Raw genomic sequence first — 19,308 nt, forward strand, 5'->3', positions numbered from 1 at the left:
AGCTCGTTCGGTGGCTTGCGAATGATCTTTGTACTTCGTGCCATATTCTTCATTAGAGTACCATCTTTCAAGCTACATGCACAATACTTTATACTATCTAGTTTTTCAGTGTTGTTGTGCAGGCCGGTTTGGCTATATGCATAATACATTGTGTTGTCTGGTCTTTCAATATTGAATGTAGGTTGGTTTGGCTACATGCACAATATTTTCCATTATCTGGTATCTCTGCATTGTCATGTAAGTTAGTTCCAGATCTACATTCAAGATAGATTGAAATAGTCGTTTTCAGTGTTATCATTTAGATAAGGTGGACTGACTCGACAACACAATATATCAGCTCTGCCTAAGAAGTGGGAAGGAATATTTATAGGGAGGAGGGGTTGGAGGCAATAGAGCTGATGTATACCGCATTCACTTGTGATGGGCGTGCTCTCTCTGTGCACCACCCCAGGGGGACAATTGTACTGTGGATGCACCGCCCCCTGCCCCATGGGAAATGTCTCCCCCTTGGGAATAAAGGGCAATATTCTTAGATACGTCACATAGGGAAGGATGATAAATGGAAAAGCAAAGTGTTTCAAGACAGGAGTCACAAGAGTTGTTGCCAAAGAGCACAGGTGCAAGGCCAAAGAGCCATTCTGGGTTGCCAAGTTATCTGGTCTCATGAGAAAGTAGTATTGTGTCCACATCATTGCCACATGGTTTTGACTTCATTGTTCAAACTCGCTCATGATTGGGTCTTTTCGAGGGGCAGGCACAAAACAAATAATCCGAAGACGTTTTGACCAATAACGAAAGTCAATTGTTTCAATGGACTAATAAAAACAAAGCAATTTTGCTCACTGCACAATTAGGTCATTCACTGGGGCTGCACTCATGCCATTATGGATACTTAATTGACCAATGGGGTAGTCAAATACAGGTGATTTTAGATTTTTGTATGGAGGATAGCCAATAGGAAATGTGGGATTAACCTGTATTGGATAAATGTTGCCAACATAGTTTTTTGTGCTTCTTTTCTATAAAAGCTGTAATTAACGTGGGCGTGTCGAGTGAGTTCTCAGATTTCAGTTCTAAGGAGCTGATTGACCCTCCCGGCTTCATTTGCATGTAATAAAACATGTTTTCCTTGCAAACGTGCAGATCTTATTGACCCAGTGGATTGTATTTTATCTATCGGTTTGGGGCTACCATACAGAGTTGAACAGTCATGACTGCTAGGACCTGAGAGATTTCAGAGTCTGAATGTTATGTAACAAGTGGGAAAACGGGTTGAGCTGCCCATTCCACTCTAAAATGTGATTCCATCCGCCTCTTCACTAGAAAAATTCTCTAAATATGTGCCAGTTCTTTTTCTGCAACCAATGTGAGTCTCTGAAAGCAGCAATGATTTGAGCGCACATTCATTACGTATGCTGAATGTGCCAAGATGGACAATATTAAGGTGATACAGCAGCAAGAGAGCGGCCATGATCCTCTTCTTCTCACTCTTACTATTGTCCTTTCATCAAGGCCGTCTACCACTGCGTTAGCTAATAGCGTTCTGTTAAATGAAAATATAGGCAAAAATTAGGATTGCGCTGGGTCAGAACTGCCTCTCAGTCGGCACTAGACCACCTGCATAATGATTTAACTCGCTTTGTATATTTCTTTTTAAACCGTTGTGTTGGTTATGTGTCCTGTACTGATGTTCATCATAACCTACCTTCCTTGATAATGCCCCATGTTACAAGCGGTACCAGGTTGGTACGTAAGAGAGAGCGTGCCACTAACCATTGGTTTGATAAAGAATCTTAGGCGGCAAAAGTATGTTTTCAGAGGTGGGGAAAAAGTGCCGACTGAAATCAGGGGACAAAGTAATGTTGTGTAGGAAATCATATTAAATGATGATAGCACAAAAAAGAAATTCAGCATAGAAAACAAATGGAAATCTTTCAAGCCTATTTGAAATGCTAAGGACACACGAAGAAATTAGCAATTACCGAATACCTTGATAGCTCCCTCTGTCCAATCATTTTTCATCTCAGGATCTGCTTGTTATAGCCCTTTTGAGGGCCTTTAAGAAAGCCACTTACATCGACTCCCATGGCGCATACCCATTATAAAATATTTAGATGAGTCAGTGAATCAATCTCAGGATTGATCTTAATAGAGTCCTCAGCACAGCTATTTAAAGTAACTTTTTTTAGCCTTTCAGAAGAGACAGGTTTTTACACTTTATTTTGTCTATGCTTTAATGGTGTCCCCTCCTCAAGTGCCTGCTTATACATGAGTGGTATCAAACTGCACCACCTCATATCTAGATCAAAAAGTGTTTGTCAGCCTTATTTATGTCATTGCAGAGAAAACTCAGGCTTCAGGCAGCAAGACGGACCTCCCGCATGAATATAGCCCATCCAAGTCTCTCGCTGTGCAGACCAGCCAAGAAGTATACACGTCACCAGAAGAAAGAGGATCATAACCAGACAAACAGAACAGACGCGCAGCTGCAGGAACGCAACAGACCACCGTCAGGTATTGGTGTGTACCAACCTCCTATGGAAGAGATGGAGCTTCCTATATGGAACACATATCTCAGAGCCATGGAGCAGCATACAACAAGCCTGGATTCCCCAACACTTTCCTGTGAATTTGCTGCAACAACTTGTCTGAATACAAACTGGTACAAACACAGCACGACTGTTTGAGCACAGCGCCCCACACAGAAAAAAGGGGCAGGGCCTAACCACCCATTTATACCTTTTTGCAGTTGTAAGCTCTCACAGATGGGAGTGCTTCCAGATTGGAAGGCAGAGACAGCCCTACTCCAAAGGTGGGGCTGTGGCATTTGACAGGGGCCCTTTTCCTGTCCCCTTCCCAAGTGTCTGCATATGTATGAGATACATTACATAACCTCATACCTAGACAAAGAAAACGCTGGACTATCTTGTTTCGTTCATTCCATGCAAACTCAAGCTTCAGGAAGCAAGATGGTTCACCCTCATGAACATAGCCCAGTAGAGCCTCCTAGCTGTGTACTCCAGACAGCAGAAGTATTTGTGTTGCAAGTAGAAAAAGGATCAACAACTGGACTCGAGAATCAGAAGAGCCACGCAATCGCTGGAACGCAGAACACCAACGAGAGGCACCAGCTCACGCCAGGCTCCAGTAGAAGAGAGGGGAGCCCCTCTACAAGACAGAGACCATCTGTGACACAACCCTCTCAATTTGCTCCTTATCTTGTTTTTATGCATTCTAATTTCAGGGTCACTGAGGGGAGGCAGAGAAGGTGACTTGGGAGCGGTTAAGGAAGCAAATGGCAGACAGCAGTAGAAGGTGTTACACGGTGACGCAGGGCATTCTAATAAAGCCCCGCCCCAAATACGGGAGGCAGTTCCTGGGCCGAGCTGCATCCTGCGCGCGTGTGTTTCTTTCCGCTCCCGCTGGAGCTGCGACACAGCGGCCGCACGGCCAGGCCTCACATCACTCCGGTCTCCCCGCACGCAGAGCCGCGCAGGCCGGATGCAACTATGGCGACGAGGAGAACCACATGTAACTCACGCGCTCGGCGCTCGACAGGCTGCTGATGGCCCACGGCCATCGTGAATACATTTTTGGACACCCGGTGGGGGAGGCAGCAACACGAAAACAAAAAAAAAAAAGATTTTTTTTTTTTCTTGTCGTTTTCCACAACAGAGGAAAGCAATCCTCAGAGGCATCAACCTGCTCCAACCAATAGAAGGGCAGTCCAGCAATAAGGGGAAGCACCAAGACTCTTCCTCCACCATCCATGGGTCAGACACCACAGATAACATCAGAGGTGGCCCACTGCTGACATACATCAGGAGAAAAGGATTGCCCAGGGTCCAGCACTGCGGTGAGGTTGGTGAACCCCAGCAATGGCACCGGCACAACCACCCCCAGACCCGGCACGCAGGCTAGAATGGCGGCAAACCTGTTGACACCATCACCACAGGCTCGCCCGCAAGGAAACCTCTCGGGAATGATCCAGCCATTTGACCCCTTCACAGACCCGTCATCAGTTGGCCCCAGGTGGCAGCTATGGATGCAGAAATTCGAAATGGCAATGGAATGCAAGGACATAACGACTGCCAGGAAGATGAGGTCGCACCTGCTGCTAAACGTGGGGGACAAGGTACTACACATATTTAACTCTCTAACCGTTGATGATGGCCAGAATGCATACCAAAATGCGAAGGATGCCCTGATGGCGAATTTCTTCCCACAGTTGAATCCGGACTATGAGACCTTCATATTCTGCACCACCATTCAGGCAGAAGAAGAAACTTTGGACGCCTACCACACATGGCTGAGGAAGCTGGCCATTTCGTGTGAGTTCACAAACATTGAAAAAGAGATCCGGAGGCAACTTATCAATGGCATTCACTCGGAAAACTGAGACGGATGGTGCTTAGTGAGAAAGGCATCTCCCTCACACAAATTCTCGAATTGGGCCGACAAAGAGAACTGGCACATACCAGGGCTGCCAACATGGGGGCGACGCTACAAAAACTACAGCCCGCCCTCAATACAGCCATGGTGTCCCATGTCACCAACAGACAGTTCACGAGGGACGAGGCTGGCGGCAGCTACGCACAAAACAGGTGGCAACTACGTGTCCCGGGTCCCACTGAGTGCGGATGGTGTGGCGGACCGCGACATGGACGGCGAAACTGCCCCGCGCAAGGTACAACATGCGGGGCATGTGGCAGAAAGGACCACAATGCGAAGGTATGCCGATCAGTGGGCACCCCGGTGCAGCCCCCGCAGAACCCTCAAGAAAAGAGCGGGACCAAAAAGAAGAAGCAGGCCAGCGCAAGGCGAGTCGAGACCACCAACTCATGGACCGAGGAAGAAGGGGATGATGTCTCAGGCACACCGCACGAATCCGGAAAGAAACAAGGGAGAAAAGGGAGGAAGGTCTACCTAGTGTCTGTGTTGGATCAAGGGCAGGCGACACAGAGAAAGAATCTCCAGAGGCGAAAATGCTTGGTCACCCTCCAGAATCAGTAAGTATGTATGACTATCGACACGGGTGCCTCCGTGAACGTCATGCCCATAAGCATGTTTCAGACGTTGCAACCACTACCAGATCTGAAGGACACGACACACTGCTGTTCGCGTACGGCAGCAGGAAGCCCCTACCAGTCGTCGGCAGGTTCCGCACCACTCTGGTCCACGGCGAAAACTAACTACGGTCGAAAATCTACGTCGTGAAGGCGGGGATCGAAGACCTGCTGAGTGGGGACACGGCTGAAGATTTGGGTTTGGTCAAGTTCATCTGCCAAGTGGATGAAACGCAAGAAGTCGAGAACATTCTGAAGCACTATCCCAACCTGCAAAGAGGGATAGGGTGTTTGAAAGGAAAGATGATCAGACTCCACATTGATGAATCGGTACAGCCGAAGGCAGTGAGACACAGGAGGACACCGTTCCACATGCGTGAACAAGTGTAAAAAGAACTCAAAGCGCTGGAAGAAGCTGGAATAATAGAGGGAGTGACTGGGCCGACACCATGGGTTTCCCCGATGGTAGTGACAAGAAAACCGAAACAGCCCGGAAAAGTCCGGATCTGCATTGACATGCGTCTTCCAAACACCGCCATCAACCAGGAGCGCCACATCACACCCACGCTCGACGAAATTGTGGCCGACCTCACAGGGTCACGAGTGTTCTCCAAAGTTGATCTGAAAGCGGGATACCACCAGCTAAAGCTCCACAGAGACTCTCGCTACATAACGACCTTCTCAACACATCTAGGGCTGCGGAGGTAGAAACGCCTGAGTTTCGGGATATCCTCGGCGGCCGAAGTTTTCCAAAAAACAATTCAAGAGGTCATCCGAGACATACCTAGTGTCCTCAATGTGAGCAATGACATCCTGATTCACCCTCATGACAGGGAAGAACATCTCAAGAGACTCAAGACGCTTTTGGGCAGGCTGGAAGACACTGGACTAACAATACACAAAGAAAAGTGTGAATTCTTCAAGTCGGAAATCACATTCTTTGGATACAAATTCAGCAGTACAGGCATCTCCCCTGACCCCCAGAAGGTTGCTGATATTCAAGCTGCGAGCCCGCCTATGACACCCACTGAAGTGCGCAGTTTCCTGGGCATGGCCACCTACTGCGGGAGGTTCATCCGTAATCTGGCCACTCTCTCGGAGCCCCTGCGAGAGCTGACCAAACTCAACTCCAAATGGGAATGGACGCAAGAGTGTCAGGAGGCTTTCGAGAACATCAAGGAGTCCCTGTCCGTCGACACAAAGATGGCGTACTACGACACCGAGCTCCCAACGGAATTGTTTGTGGATGCGAGCCCCGTAGGTCTGGGGGCCATCCTCATGCAGGTCACCAAACAGGGTGAAAAGAGGCCCATCGCATACGCATCAAGAGCTCTCACGATGACGGAACAACGTTACTCTCACATTGAGAAGGAGGCGATTGCCGTGCTATGGGGATGTCGTCATTTTCACCTATACCTCTACGGACGGAGATTTACGGCAGTCACAGATCACAAACCCATATTACCCATCTTCATGGGCATGTCGTCTCACCCGCCGGCAAGGATAACCAAATGGCTGCTGCACCTCCAGCAGTATAACTTTGAACTGGCCTACCAGCCGGAAAGTGGAAACCCAGCGGACTTCCTCTCGAGGCACCCGCGAGCAGCCACCTCACAAGAAGTTCAGGTGGCCAAAGAGGCCGAGGAGCACATATGCCAGGTGGTGCGTGCCATGAGGCCAAAGGGGGTCAGCATCGAGGACATCGAGTCAGAAACCCACAAGGACCCATGTTGCGATTTGGTGAAAGACGCCATCATCTCTGGTGACTGGAAGGACTTCATGAAGAACACCCACAACAGGACAGCGGAGGCAAAGGTTTTTCTATCCGAGATGTTCACCGTGAGACAGGACCTGTCGATCACAGAGAGCGGACTGTTGCTCAGGGGAGATCGGATTGTCATCCCACCAAGCATACAAGACAGAATAGTGGAACTGGACCATGAGGGTCATCAAGGTATGGCTCGGACGAAAGCTCGAGTCAGGCACCGGGTGTGGTTCCCACAGATCGATGAAAAGGTTGAAAATCTGATAAACACGTGCCTACCCTGCCAGATAACCGGGGCTCCGCCTGAACCAGAACCCATTCAGTCAGCGGAGCGTTGCTGTGGCCGATGGGATGCCATCAGCATTGATTTCTGTAAACTACGAGAAGGCCTTTACCTCCTGGTGGCTATCGACGACCACTCACGATACCCCGAGGTCGAGATAGTGGAATCCACAGCAGCGGAGGTGGTCATCCCTGCCATCGAGAAAATGTTTGCTACGCATGGTTTACCCACCACCATCAAGAGCGACAATGGCCCCCCTTTTCAAGGGGAGGAGTTCAAACAGTATCTGCAAGAACTAAACATCAAGTACCATCGCATCATGCCGAGATGGCCCCAGGCGAATGGCGATGTGGAACGTTTCATGAGGACCCTAAACAAAGTACTGAGAGTGTCAAAGGCAAACGCCAGCCCTTGGAAAAGTGACCTGTAACGTTTTCTGCGGAACTACTGGGTCGCACCTCACAGCACGACGGGTGTCCCGCCAGCCGACCTCATGTATGGCACCGTAATAAAGTCCTCAATCCCACATCACCCCAGCAAGACACCGGATGATGTCGACCAGGAGCGCACTGAGAGGAGGAGGACGAGTGCCAACGCACACATGAGTGCAAAGAGGAGGGCAAAACCGTCCGACCACCATGTGGGTGACCAGGTGGTCATGCTGTGAAATCCGACAAGGTCAAAACTGGACACCAGATACGAAGAGCTGCCATGGGCCGTCAGTGGGAAGCACAGGACCATGGTGATGGTGATGAGAGGATCCCGCCAGGTGACATGAAATGCGTCGTGGTTCAAGGCGGTGACACGCAACCTGTGGACCGATGGCGAAGGCTACCAGGAAGATGCATCATCTCAGTCCAATGGAGGAGAACCCGCTCATTGCCTGGAGGAGGCAACAGTGTACGATAGGACGGGGGAGCAGTGGAGCGAGCCGGACATGGGTGAGTCAGACAGAGAAGGTGAGACCCCCAGAGAAACAGCGGGGATCAGCTCCAGAGGCGGGCGATATAGTCTGAGAATGGCCACAAGACTGCCCGCCAGGCTCCAAGACTATGTGTAGTAGCTGGCCTGCTGTAGACTGTGAGTAAGGAGGGTCCCTGGACGTTTAAGCGGTTTAAAATAATGGTTGGGTTGAAGTTGATAGCATGTTGTGTTTATGTTAACCTCAGTTGAAATAAAGGAGGAATGTTACATCCGCCCTGCGTCCCGCTACGCGGTGACGCAGGGCGTTCTAATAAAAGCCCCGCCCCCGAATACGGGAGGCAGTTCCGGGCCGACCTGCATCCTGCGTGCGTGTGTTTCTTTCCGCTCCCGCTGGAGCTGCGACACAGCGGCCGCGCAGCCAGGCCTCACATCACTCCAGTCTCCCCGCGTGCAGAGACACGGAGGCCGGATGCAACAGAAGGCACGAGCAGCCAGGAGCAGCCTTCATGGAATTTCAGGTTTTGATGTATATTATTGCCCACTTTCCTTCCAATCTTATTGAATGACTCCATCTGGGACAATGCTAAAAGAATATAATGTATTTTTATGAAACAAAACCCAGTTTGACATTTTAAATAACAACTTATTTAGTTGCTCTCATTTTTGTACAATCGCTAAGTATTTTTCATGGGAAACTAGTAATAGTTCCCCATGTCACATTTGCATGGACATTTTAACTCTGCCCTGCACTATTCACTGCCCATTTCAATGTACTGCCCACCTTCTGTTTTATGCATAACAAAGCCTTCCAGATTAACACTCACCATGACATTTAGCCCAGTATCCTTACCAGGCCCCCTGCGTCTTGCACTAAGCCCTTCCCATTTCACTCCTAAACTGACCCTCAGACGTTATACAGCATAAGGATGAGGCTAGTAATTCTAAGGTTCTGAAAATAAATCTTTACTTGGTATTTGAAAACACACTGACCTCACTCTGCGTGCCCGTAAACACACAAATGATAAACATCGATGCAGCTCTCTTGCCTGGTCAACAGCTGTGTATTCTGTGATACCTTCATATCAACTACATTAGGGCTTACTGTCATTCTTTACCTGGTCTGTTCCTGTGTCTCTTTGTCGAGCCATGTGAGGTCCGCTTCGGTGTTGAGGTAGATCTGGTGCCAAAGTCTAAGGGCATCTGGGAAGATCTTGTGCAAGAAAGAGAAAATGGCACCTGCATATTGGCCCTCGATGGAGAAGGGAAGCACAGTTGTATCTCCTCAAGGAAGAAGCCTGCAAGCTTCCAGCCAAACTCTCCAGCCTGACTCCACCAGATACAGAGGCTTCTGTTTGTTTTGTTACCCGGACACGAGGTTCTGAGCCTTCTGAGGTGATAATGGAAACATTCCATAGGTGTTTCTAAGTGCTGGTGTGAACATTCTAGTCAGAGAAATCCTTAAGAAGCTCTACTTCCATGTTATCTTCTAAACAAGAGAGAATCATTCTATTTCCTAAAGTTATGTGCATATTTTCTGCGTTTGCTACTATTCACTCTATTTAGATATGTTGGGAAGAAGGCTTTGTTGTGTAGTGTGGCACTTTGTGGAAATGATGTACCTTTGTGTATGCACTGAATAGGCTATCCTTTTTATATCAAGCAGCGTTCCTGTTATGTCTCCTCTGCCTGACTCATGTGTCCACTATAGGTGGAGGTGTAATCAGAGAAACCCTATTCTACGGTCTTAAATGTTCCAGTGAACTGGCGTTGGTGGTGAGGAAAGTAGGGACCCCATGACCCAGACCAAAGGCGTCAGCTACGGCTGAAATCACTTCTTTATTGTGGAAAATAAGCTGGCAGGAAAGGGGTCATCCATAGGTAACTACGGAGACAGAGCCATACCCGAGCAACCCATCTCTTAACTGTCACCCCTTGGACACCACCTGAGTCATGCGTGGTTCATCCATGCAACATTCTACGAAGAATATGTAGCCTGTGGCCCAAAATGGGCCCAGCTATGCAGGGCCACATGCTTGTTCCCTAATGGAAAATATAGAAATAATTACAGAAGTGTGTAGGAATAAAATATGTTGGTGTTTATGTTGTGCAGTTTTTATGTTTTAATGGAGAAAAAAAAGTCTCACCTGGGCTGAACCATCCAGCCCACCATTAGACTTGATGGAATCTGAAAAAGAAAAAAAAGGAGGACTGCGCACCTGTGTCTAAGTATAGGCTGGCAGAGGGAGGCAGGATTCTAAAAAAATTGAAAATAAAGAGAAGACAGAGAGAGAAGCAGCTCTCTGGGAAGACATGTTCCAGAGCGGCCCACAAGAGCCTGTAGACTTTGTTGTATCGTGCAGTTGTTGTATCTGCCCAGTCAGTTGGGACAGGGAAGAAGCCCTGTTCCTGGAGCCCGGGTGAAGAGAAGTGCCAGGCCGCTACATCATCGCAGCCTAGTGGAAGATATGTCCTGGCCCGCTCGATCATCTCAGCCCATGTGATTCAGAGGGCTCCAGCATGCCAGTCTGAGCCCCGCTAAGTATCTGGCCACCACCTGTGCCATGCTGGCACAATGAAGACGGGGGCTGGGGTATGGTGGTGAAGGGCGATAGCTTCCCAATAGAAATGGGGATGCCACCTGAAGATATTTAACATTGCCGACTGTGCCGGTGACATCTACCCCACAGGCCAGGAAAATGCTGTGGGTTGTGGTGGTGACAACGACAGCCCGCAAGGGCATGGGTTACCCAAGAAGATAACAATGGTCCAAATGTCACAGCAGGGGTGCCCACCCAGAGCATGAAATGTGTCATGAGCTCGAAGCAGTGAGATAAACATTCTAACTGGGGCACAGGAGCAAGCGATGAGATCTTTATCATTGTACTATTGTCATGGCAGGTAAGGGACATGATGGTATGCCAGATGTCGCCAGGGAAACGGGACCCCACACTGGGGCCATCTACTATCCCCCTTCTATGATGCGTGGTGCCCGGCATATTTTAAGGTTTGTTCCATCAGGGTCACTCTGTAGTGACCCCTCTAAGATGGGTAGGCTGACTGGGAAGATCCCTAAAAAAGGACCCTTGCCAGGGGAACGGAAATGGGGTTAGTGTTGGGAGGGTGTGTTTTTTTAGGAAATGCTGTTTTTATGTGTTTTTAAAAATAATGATGTATCCCAGCTGGGATCCCTAAACAATGCAGCTTGGGCTTTGTGTCCCTTTGGAGCAGATATGGTAAGAGCTCAGGGCATAGTCCATCTCCTGATTAACAACAATTTTATTTGCAGGTTAACTGCGGCTCTTCCATTCCAGCTGGTCTGGTGGGTGGAAGCTTTTTGTTGCCGTAGGGACTGATCCCGACATGGGGTGATCAAGGTGGTCACATTTACCCGGGACAGGGGTCAGAAAGCTGGGGCTACACATACATGAACTCACCTGCTCCAGTCAATAGGCTCACAGATATACCAAACGCGCCAGTACAGTCACAAGAAATTATACACAGGATACACACACCCACAATAAACTGCTGTACATCTTTGACTTACAGAATATTTTGTTGTAGTGCTGGCAATGTACATTCCTTGACTTAAAAAAAAATCATAGGGGCCACCAGTCCCCATCTATATTACCACTGCTCTAGAAGTTATATGCCTTTTAAAGTGTTTATATTTTTGATTGCACTCATTGAGGTCTACAATAAACATAGTGAGAAAACAACACCCATAGCCTACTCTGAGGGGTCAGCAATGCGAGGTGGACAACATTTGTATGATTGTTCAAAATATGCCATTTTATTAAATTATAAATGTGATGAAACCCCTTACTATCCCTACTCTAATGAGGATGATTTCCCTGCCTAGCAAAACTAAACGGAAGCACTCCAACAGAGGATGTCTAGTCCTGGCACTTAAACATCAAATACACAAAGAAAATATATGGTAATTCATTGAACATCAGCAATGATATTCACAGTTTCCTGATAACGGGCCTCATTACACGGAAGGCGGTAAGGGTTAACGGTCACCGGTAATGGTACCGGTGACCGTTAACCCTTACCGCCTGATTACAAGGTCCCTTTGCGGGTTGGTACTTTAACACCTGCTTTTTAGCAGGTGTTAAAAACCAACCCGCAAAGGGACCAGGGTTCTAATTACGGTACCGCAATTTGCGGTGCCGTAATTAGCACCTTCCCCATTCCCATTATGCCCTATGGGGGAAGGGGGAATTACCGCCCGCCAACCTTGGAATAGGGCGGTAATTCCCCTTTCCTCTAAGGCGGTGCCGATATTTTACCGGCATGGACCAAGGTGCTAATAGCACCTTGGTCCACCGCCTACCGTGTAATGAGGCCCAACCTCTTAGTAACCTGAATGAGCACCACTTCCCCAAGATTCAAGATAAACTCATCTCCAATGTTCAACAAAAACAAATACCGTCTCAATTCAGTTCTTGATGTATTCAATGTCAAAGCAAAGTTTTGATAACCAAAGTCGCAATAACAGAAATGCTTCTCCTGTTAAAGATAAGATTTTTCACTTCAACAAAACAGCATCAATGTCATGATGCTTTGCCGCAACTTCTACTTGTCCTACAAGAATGATCACAGTTCAAAGGAAATACAACTTCTGTAAATGTTAATGAAATACAGTTCTTTGTTAACATTTAGTATCTCTCTAGTTACAAGATTAGGAGTCACAGACGGTTTCTTTTGTCAGGATGACATCACAGGACTTCTAGTTCCACTTCAACAACTTCAATTTCTACATTAATTTACCATGACGATCAACTCCCTTTGCCTCATAGTATTCCACGTTTGTTTGTGCAACTGAAGTCTCAAATCTACTAACAACCAAATATAGCACCACAGGTTAAGTACTTTGTGACTTCAAACAGGTTTTAGTTGGGACAAGATTGACTTTCAGGTACTTCAACATCTACAAGTAGACAAGGCACTCGTCCTCTGAACCTTCCTTTCTGAGGGGCATCCTATTTGCCTTTCGTATCTGTCTGCAACCTACAACAACCTATACATACCATTGGAGAACACTTCTCTCTTTCTCCTACAGTATTTGACAATGTAGGTTGTATCAACTTCAAAGGGTATTTTTAAGTAGAAACTTCCCCCAACCTTGCCTTTATAACCCTGCCACCTGTTAGCCAGGATAATTAACCAGAAGCATTGTTGTCACTCCCTTGGCTTCAGGTAATGCTTGCACACTTGTATCTTAGGAAATGCTGAGATTCTGTTTGGCTCACAGTACTGGTTAGACTGTCCTCCGGCTTGTAAAAGGTTAGTTTCAGTCTCAATTGGGAAAATACACTGTTCACTCTTGGCTTGGGAAATGCTTGCATTGTCCAACTCCAAATAACAATGTTTAAACACTCGGCATTCTCTTTGTTAGCAATTTCTGACTGCATTAATAAAAATTCAGAGATAAGATAACTCTTCTTCCTAGAATCATAATTAGACACACACAACCACGTCTTTGCGTGCTTTACAAGGTGTTAAGTTTAACAATTGGTTTTCGTAGCGTTTGCTTCTCACGCTAGTCAAATAGAGAATTCCCGATCACACACGAGTGATACAATTCAAGTGTTCCTTTGTTAAATATTCAACAATCAACTTTGTATCACTTCTACTCATAGAGGATTTTTATCCTGAAGTATCTTGAACGGTCTTTCTGTTGTTAAGCCTTGTTCAGGTGTTATGGCATTTGTTACCAGGGCCACATGTCTTATATGTGGTTCAGATACATCATAATGACAATACACCATTACCTTTTTTGGCCACTCTAAAAGGTTCTCCTTTTAAATGACAAATTCCCTTTCTCATCGCATGGGATCTCCTCACCATCCTGGGCCCTATCTCCTCCCAGGTGATCATCTCGCACTACACCACCCCCAAGGTCAGGATCAGGAAGTGCCTACCTTTCCCTGGCCACCTGGGAGGAGACTTTAGGCATGGGTTAAGTGAGGGATCAGTAGGATTTATCACACTACCTTATATGGATACAATATATTAATCTCATTAAAAAATCCTGAAAGTTAGAACATATAAAATGAACCTAAAATAACATATGATTTGCGGCAACAAGTTGTCTGAACATGAGCTGGGACATACACTACTGTGGGCAGTTATTGTTTTAGCATAGCAGCCCCGCACATAAAAAGGAGCAGGGCCTAACCATCTATTTACATCTTTATTTGTAGTTGTAAGCTCTCACGCGTGGGATTGCTACCAGAGTTGAAGGCAGAGCCAGTCCTACTCCAAAGGGGGACCGTGGCTGTTGAGAGGGGGCCTTTTCCTGTCCCCTTCTCAAGTGTCTGAATATGTATGAGATACATTACATCACCCCATACATCTAACAAGCTGCCTCCATACTACAAGTTCCATGATGTTTTATAGCACCTATTTGGTCTTTGAAGCATACAGCAGAATGTATTCTATGCTAACTATAATGAAAGTTGTTCACAATTTTTAGAGGACAGGAAACTAACAGATCTAAACAGTGTAGGAAATTGCCCATCCACTGTGGGTTCTGTAGGATTGTTTAGCGTGTTCTGGGAGCACAGAGTACAGCACCACTGCACAGGATCAATGTATAGCATGTTTTTTTTTTAAGTGCAGCGCCACTGCATGGGTTTGGTGCATTGACATAATGTGGTACAGCAACACATGTGTTATTGAGCATTTTTATGCGGCGCCACTGCATGGGTTTGGTGCATTGCTATGATGCAGTTGTTTCAAGCCATGTGTTGCCAGTGTAACATGGACATATAAGTAAGGGCAGGTTATTCGGTCAAAAATGATTTTTACATATAAAATGCAAATACATTTTTCACAGTTAAAAGCACACATCTGTACCTTCAAAATGCACACCATTTCTCACCTGAAATGCCTATGTTGCAAGAGACACATTTGGTAATTAACAAACTAATCTCACTAACAAGACTAATAATTATAACTCATTAATAAAAGAATGTGTCTTCACTGCAAAATGAGGCCTACTCTGAAAATCAGTTTTAAACACACATTCACGTTTTTTTCTTTCTTTTGCCTTTCTGTGCTCTGTCCACAGTAACTGCAGGAAGCAAATACTTTGAATAAGCAGGAAATCAGTTTGTTACAGTTGCAACTGTAAAAAAAAAATAAGCCATTGTGTAGTGAGGGAGGAGATGACATGATAGAATCTTATTGGACAAGCATTTGGTAACCAAGTTTTCCTGTAGAATCTTGAAAAGGGGGAGAACGCAGACGATTTTGGACACAGCTTGAAGAAGGACGGGGTTGACAGCTGGGGATGTCTGATTCCTAAAGCAGATTCAACTTGGTTGCAGAGACTGGCTTTTCCAGTCAACAAGTCCCAGTTTGAGTGACAGCAGATGCTTGTCCTTGCTGGGTGAATCCCTCCAGAAGGCGACCAGCCAAAGAAGTTACATACTGAATAAGCCTGGTAATTATCTCGCTGAGGTGTGGGGGCTGAGTGTGTACGAAAATATTCAGTCAGTGTAGGAAAGGAGATTCCTGTGCTTTACCCACGTGTTTAACGTTACAAATTGAATTCTTGTCTCCGCCACTCTCTTTTCAGTGTATCACAAATAATGCTGTTACTGTGCTATTTCATTTACTTCTGTAAAGAGTGAGATCGTGTTTAAATGCAACTTTTATAATACACAAAAATATCTGAAAGCAGACGGGTGGTGTGTTTTATATTTACCAATGCAGTGCTGATGATGTGGGGAGATGTTTAGACAGTGCAATTTTCATTTTCAAGGTAGCTAAAAATAAGATTTGGCTGCAGCCATTCAGTATGAGCAAATGTCATTCAGTATGAGCAATTATAAATAACTGTGGGTGTTATAGCCTTTTTGCTGAAAGTACATGAGTCAGCAAAAATAGAGACCCGGGACATAGTTCACTACCGTATATAAGTTAGTGAAAAATACCACATGATAGCTCGCTGCCGTAGATAAGACAGCGAGAAATTGCCCATGGTGGCACACTAAAAGTGAAAATGTGGTGTTCCTGAAATGCAAGCCTGAGGTCTCTATGGTGATTACACGAAAAACCTAAACAAAAATAAGGGGTTCTGGATATTGGGGCCACAAATAAAACAAGGGAATTATGCTCACCAAAATACTACCAACCACGCATACCAACCACACATGTATGTGTACTGAAATAATGCATATCCCCTGTATTATTATTATACATAACCCAATCTGAATACAAGGAGTGACTGTTGCTAAATAATTTTTGGCGGTAAGAAAATACCGCCAAGCCCCAAATCTACACAAAATACCCAACAGTTCTCATTGCAACAGGAGTCAGTTCACCGTATCTCACACTACAGCATGATACGTGGGTTTGTGGGGGACAGCGGAGGAAGGTTTTATTGTCTAGTTAAAAACAACGTGATATGCAAATGTATGCTTTCTTCACGGTTGCAGTCACTGATCACAAGATCTGGACAGCCAAATCAAATGTTATCAATACATATTTTTGGCAGGACAAAGTGACCATGTGTACAATGATTTCCCTGCTTACATAGTCTTGTTTCTGTCTCTCTGGATGTTTAAGTTTCAGGTTTCCTAGATTTGTTTATGTCCTATTACTACACTGAAACTGTAGCCGGATCATAATAGGATGGCAGATTTTTCTGTCATACATTAGGTTTTTATATGAAAATCTAATGAACCGTGGCTTTTGTTTTCTTACAACTTTATTAAAGTAACCTAATAAATCAAAAAACCATTGAATCTGAATTTGAAGTTTAATCTGATGAGAGTCTATTCATCTTTAAAGTAGCCGTTAGAAATCCTGTTTGCAAATTTTAAACTGACTGTAAATCAAGCGAATAAAACATATGTTAAAAATAACCAAATCCACTTTGTAACCCTTACAAATCCTTTCCTTTACTATTGCTATCATTTCAAGGATAAATTGCCAATGTCAGTGTTTACCCATCAAGCCACAAAAAGATACTTAACTGGAGGCAGTTGATTGTTCCCCTTACAAAGAGATGAAATCTTAACTCTGTCTTGCACTAGGCACTGCCCATTTGACTCCTAAACTGGCCCTCTGACTTTATGCAGCGTAAGGATGAGGATAGCAACCCCTAAAGCCCTGAGACTAAATCACTACTTGGTCTTTGAAATCACACTGACCTGACTCTCCGTGCCTGCAAACACACAAATGAGAAGCATGCATCAATGCAGCTCTATTGTCCGGAACAGCACGTGTGTAATTAGGTCGTTTGTATCAACTAAATTAGGTCTTAATGTCATTCTTTACCTGGTCTGTTCCTGTATCTCTGTGTCGAGCCAGCTGAGGTCTGCTTTGGTGTTGAAGAAGATCTGTTGCCAAAGTCTGAGGGCATCTGGGATGATCTTGTGTGAGAAAGAGGAAATGGCACCTGCATATTGGCCCTTGATGAGAAGGGAAGCACAGCTGTATCTCCTCAGGGAAGAAGCTTGTGAGTTTCCAGCCAAACTCTCCAGCCTGACTCTAGATACAGAGGCTTCTGTTTGGTTTGTTACCAGGACACACAGTTCTGAGAGAGGTTCTGAGCCTTCTGATGTGATAATTGAAACCTTCCATAGGTGTTGCTAGGTGCTGGTATGAACATTCCAGTCAGAGAAATCTTTAAGGAGCTCCCACTATTGTAGACTGCTGCATGGATTAACTGCATAATCCAGGGCAAGGGACACCTGTATAGATATATATAATGGGAACCAAACAAAATAGTAATACTTTAACACCAGACTAGTTCACCCTACTTGGGCTATATTAGGATGGATTGCAGATTCATTAATAAACTATATCAAACCACTTGCAAAAGACACTTGAATCTGCTGATGAACTGTATTATGTCAGAATAATGATTGTATGTTAGTTTACTGGCTAGCCATTGCATTCATCTACTCCCCTTAGAATAGTATATTGCATGGGCTCATACTCTTGTTAAATGGTGGAATTGCAATACTTTAAAAGGATAAAAGGGAAAGAGAAAATATCAGCGGATTCAGTTGCCCTGGACGCATTCTTAAAAAGTAAATGTACTTTTAGACATAGCGAGACTGCTGAATAGTTAGATTGCTCTAGTTTTATAGTGTTGCCCTATTAACCTTATAACTTATTACATGATTGTCAGAAAAGAAGGTCAAGTTTTATTTCCTCAAAATAATTCTGCAATTGAATTGAATGTTGGATATTGACAGCTGGATTTATTTGGGGTGAGTATTGTCAAGTCATTAAATATACAAGGCAAGAGGTGGGTAGCAAACCACTCTATAGTCTAGAGCTAGAATGGGTGACAGTTATGTAATATTTAAATTAATGTTAATTTATGAAGATAAGGAACATTTGTTATTGTTGGAAAATTAAGGGATGATTGCAAGGGTATTTTATAGGACCCTTTTTGTGTCATACTTTATGCAATTTCCCCCTTTTATGTTCTCCTTTTGTACCCAATCCCAAAACAAGTTGATAGGAATACCTATGTGATGATAGAAGGATCATTACAAATACATAATCTGAAGTTCCGAATAATAACCCATTGACAAGGAAAACATATTTGAGACATATTACTAAAAAAGGCTTTTATTGTATTCATGCAATAGAAACCTCTTCAGCACCAAGATAATGAATATATATGAAATAAAAAATATAATAAGGAAATCTGAAGCTGTTATCATTCAAAATCAAGATAGGTTACCATATTATTTAAGCAGGACCTACATGTAATTTTGGTTCAGAAAGTAATGGATATACAAGGCAGATATGTAGCCACAGAAGTTACATTAGAAGGGATTCCAATTTTCCTTATAAATGAATCGGCCCCTAACTCAGATCCAGGGCATTTTTACTTGCAGATAGAAGAAATGGTAGATAGATACCTCACAAGGAGTGCATCATAGTAGGAGGTGATTTTAACCTTAGAGTAGATAGCAAAATGGACCAGTAGTCTGTGTCAACCAGAAAGCAGAGCCTTACAAGACTTAAAAACTATAATAGAAACATGGGAATTAGTAGACCCTTTGTAGAATATGTAATCCCACAACTAGAAAATACACATTCTCACCAACTCACATAATTCTTCATCATGCATAGACTATTTTTTAGTTTTGCAAAACATATTTTAAATGCTCTAGACTCAAATGTAGGAGATATTGCCATATCTGACCATGCGGATATCAGTCTATCATAAGTACTCAAAGATATCCACCAAACGATGGCGGCCCAGCACCTCAATTCTCTCTGATGTGGCA

This window comes from Ambystoma mexicanum, chromosome 13, assembly GCF_040938575.1.
Source record: "Ambystoma mexicanum isolate Mex_15411 chromosome 13, UKY_AmexF1_1, whole genome shotgun sequence".
Lineage (NCBI taxonomy): Eukaryota > Metazoa > Chordata > Amphibia > Caudata > Ambystomatidae > Ambystoma > Ambystoma mexicanum.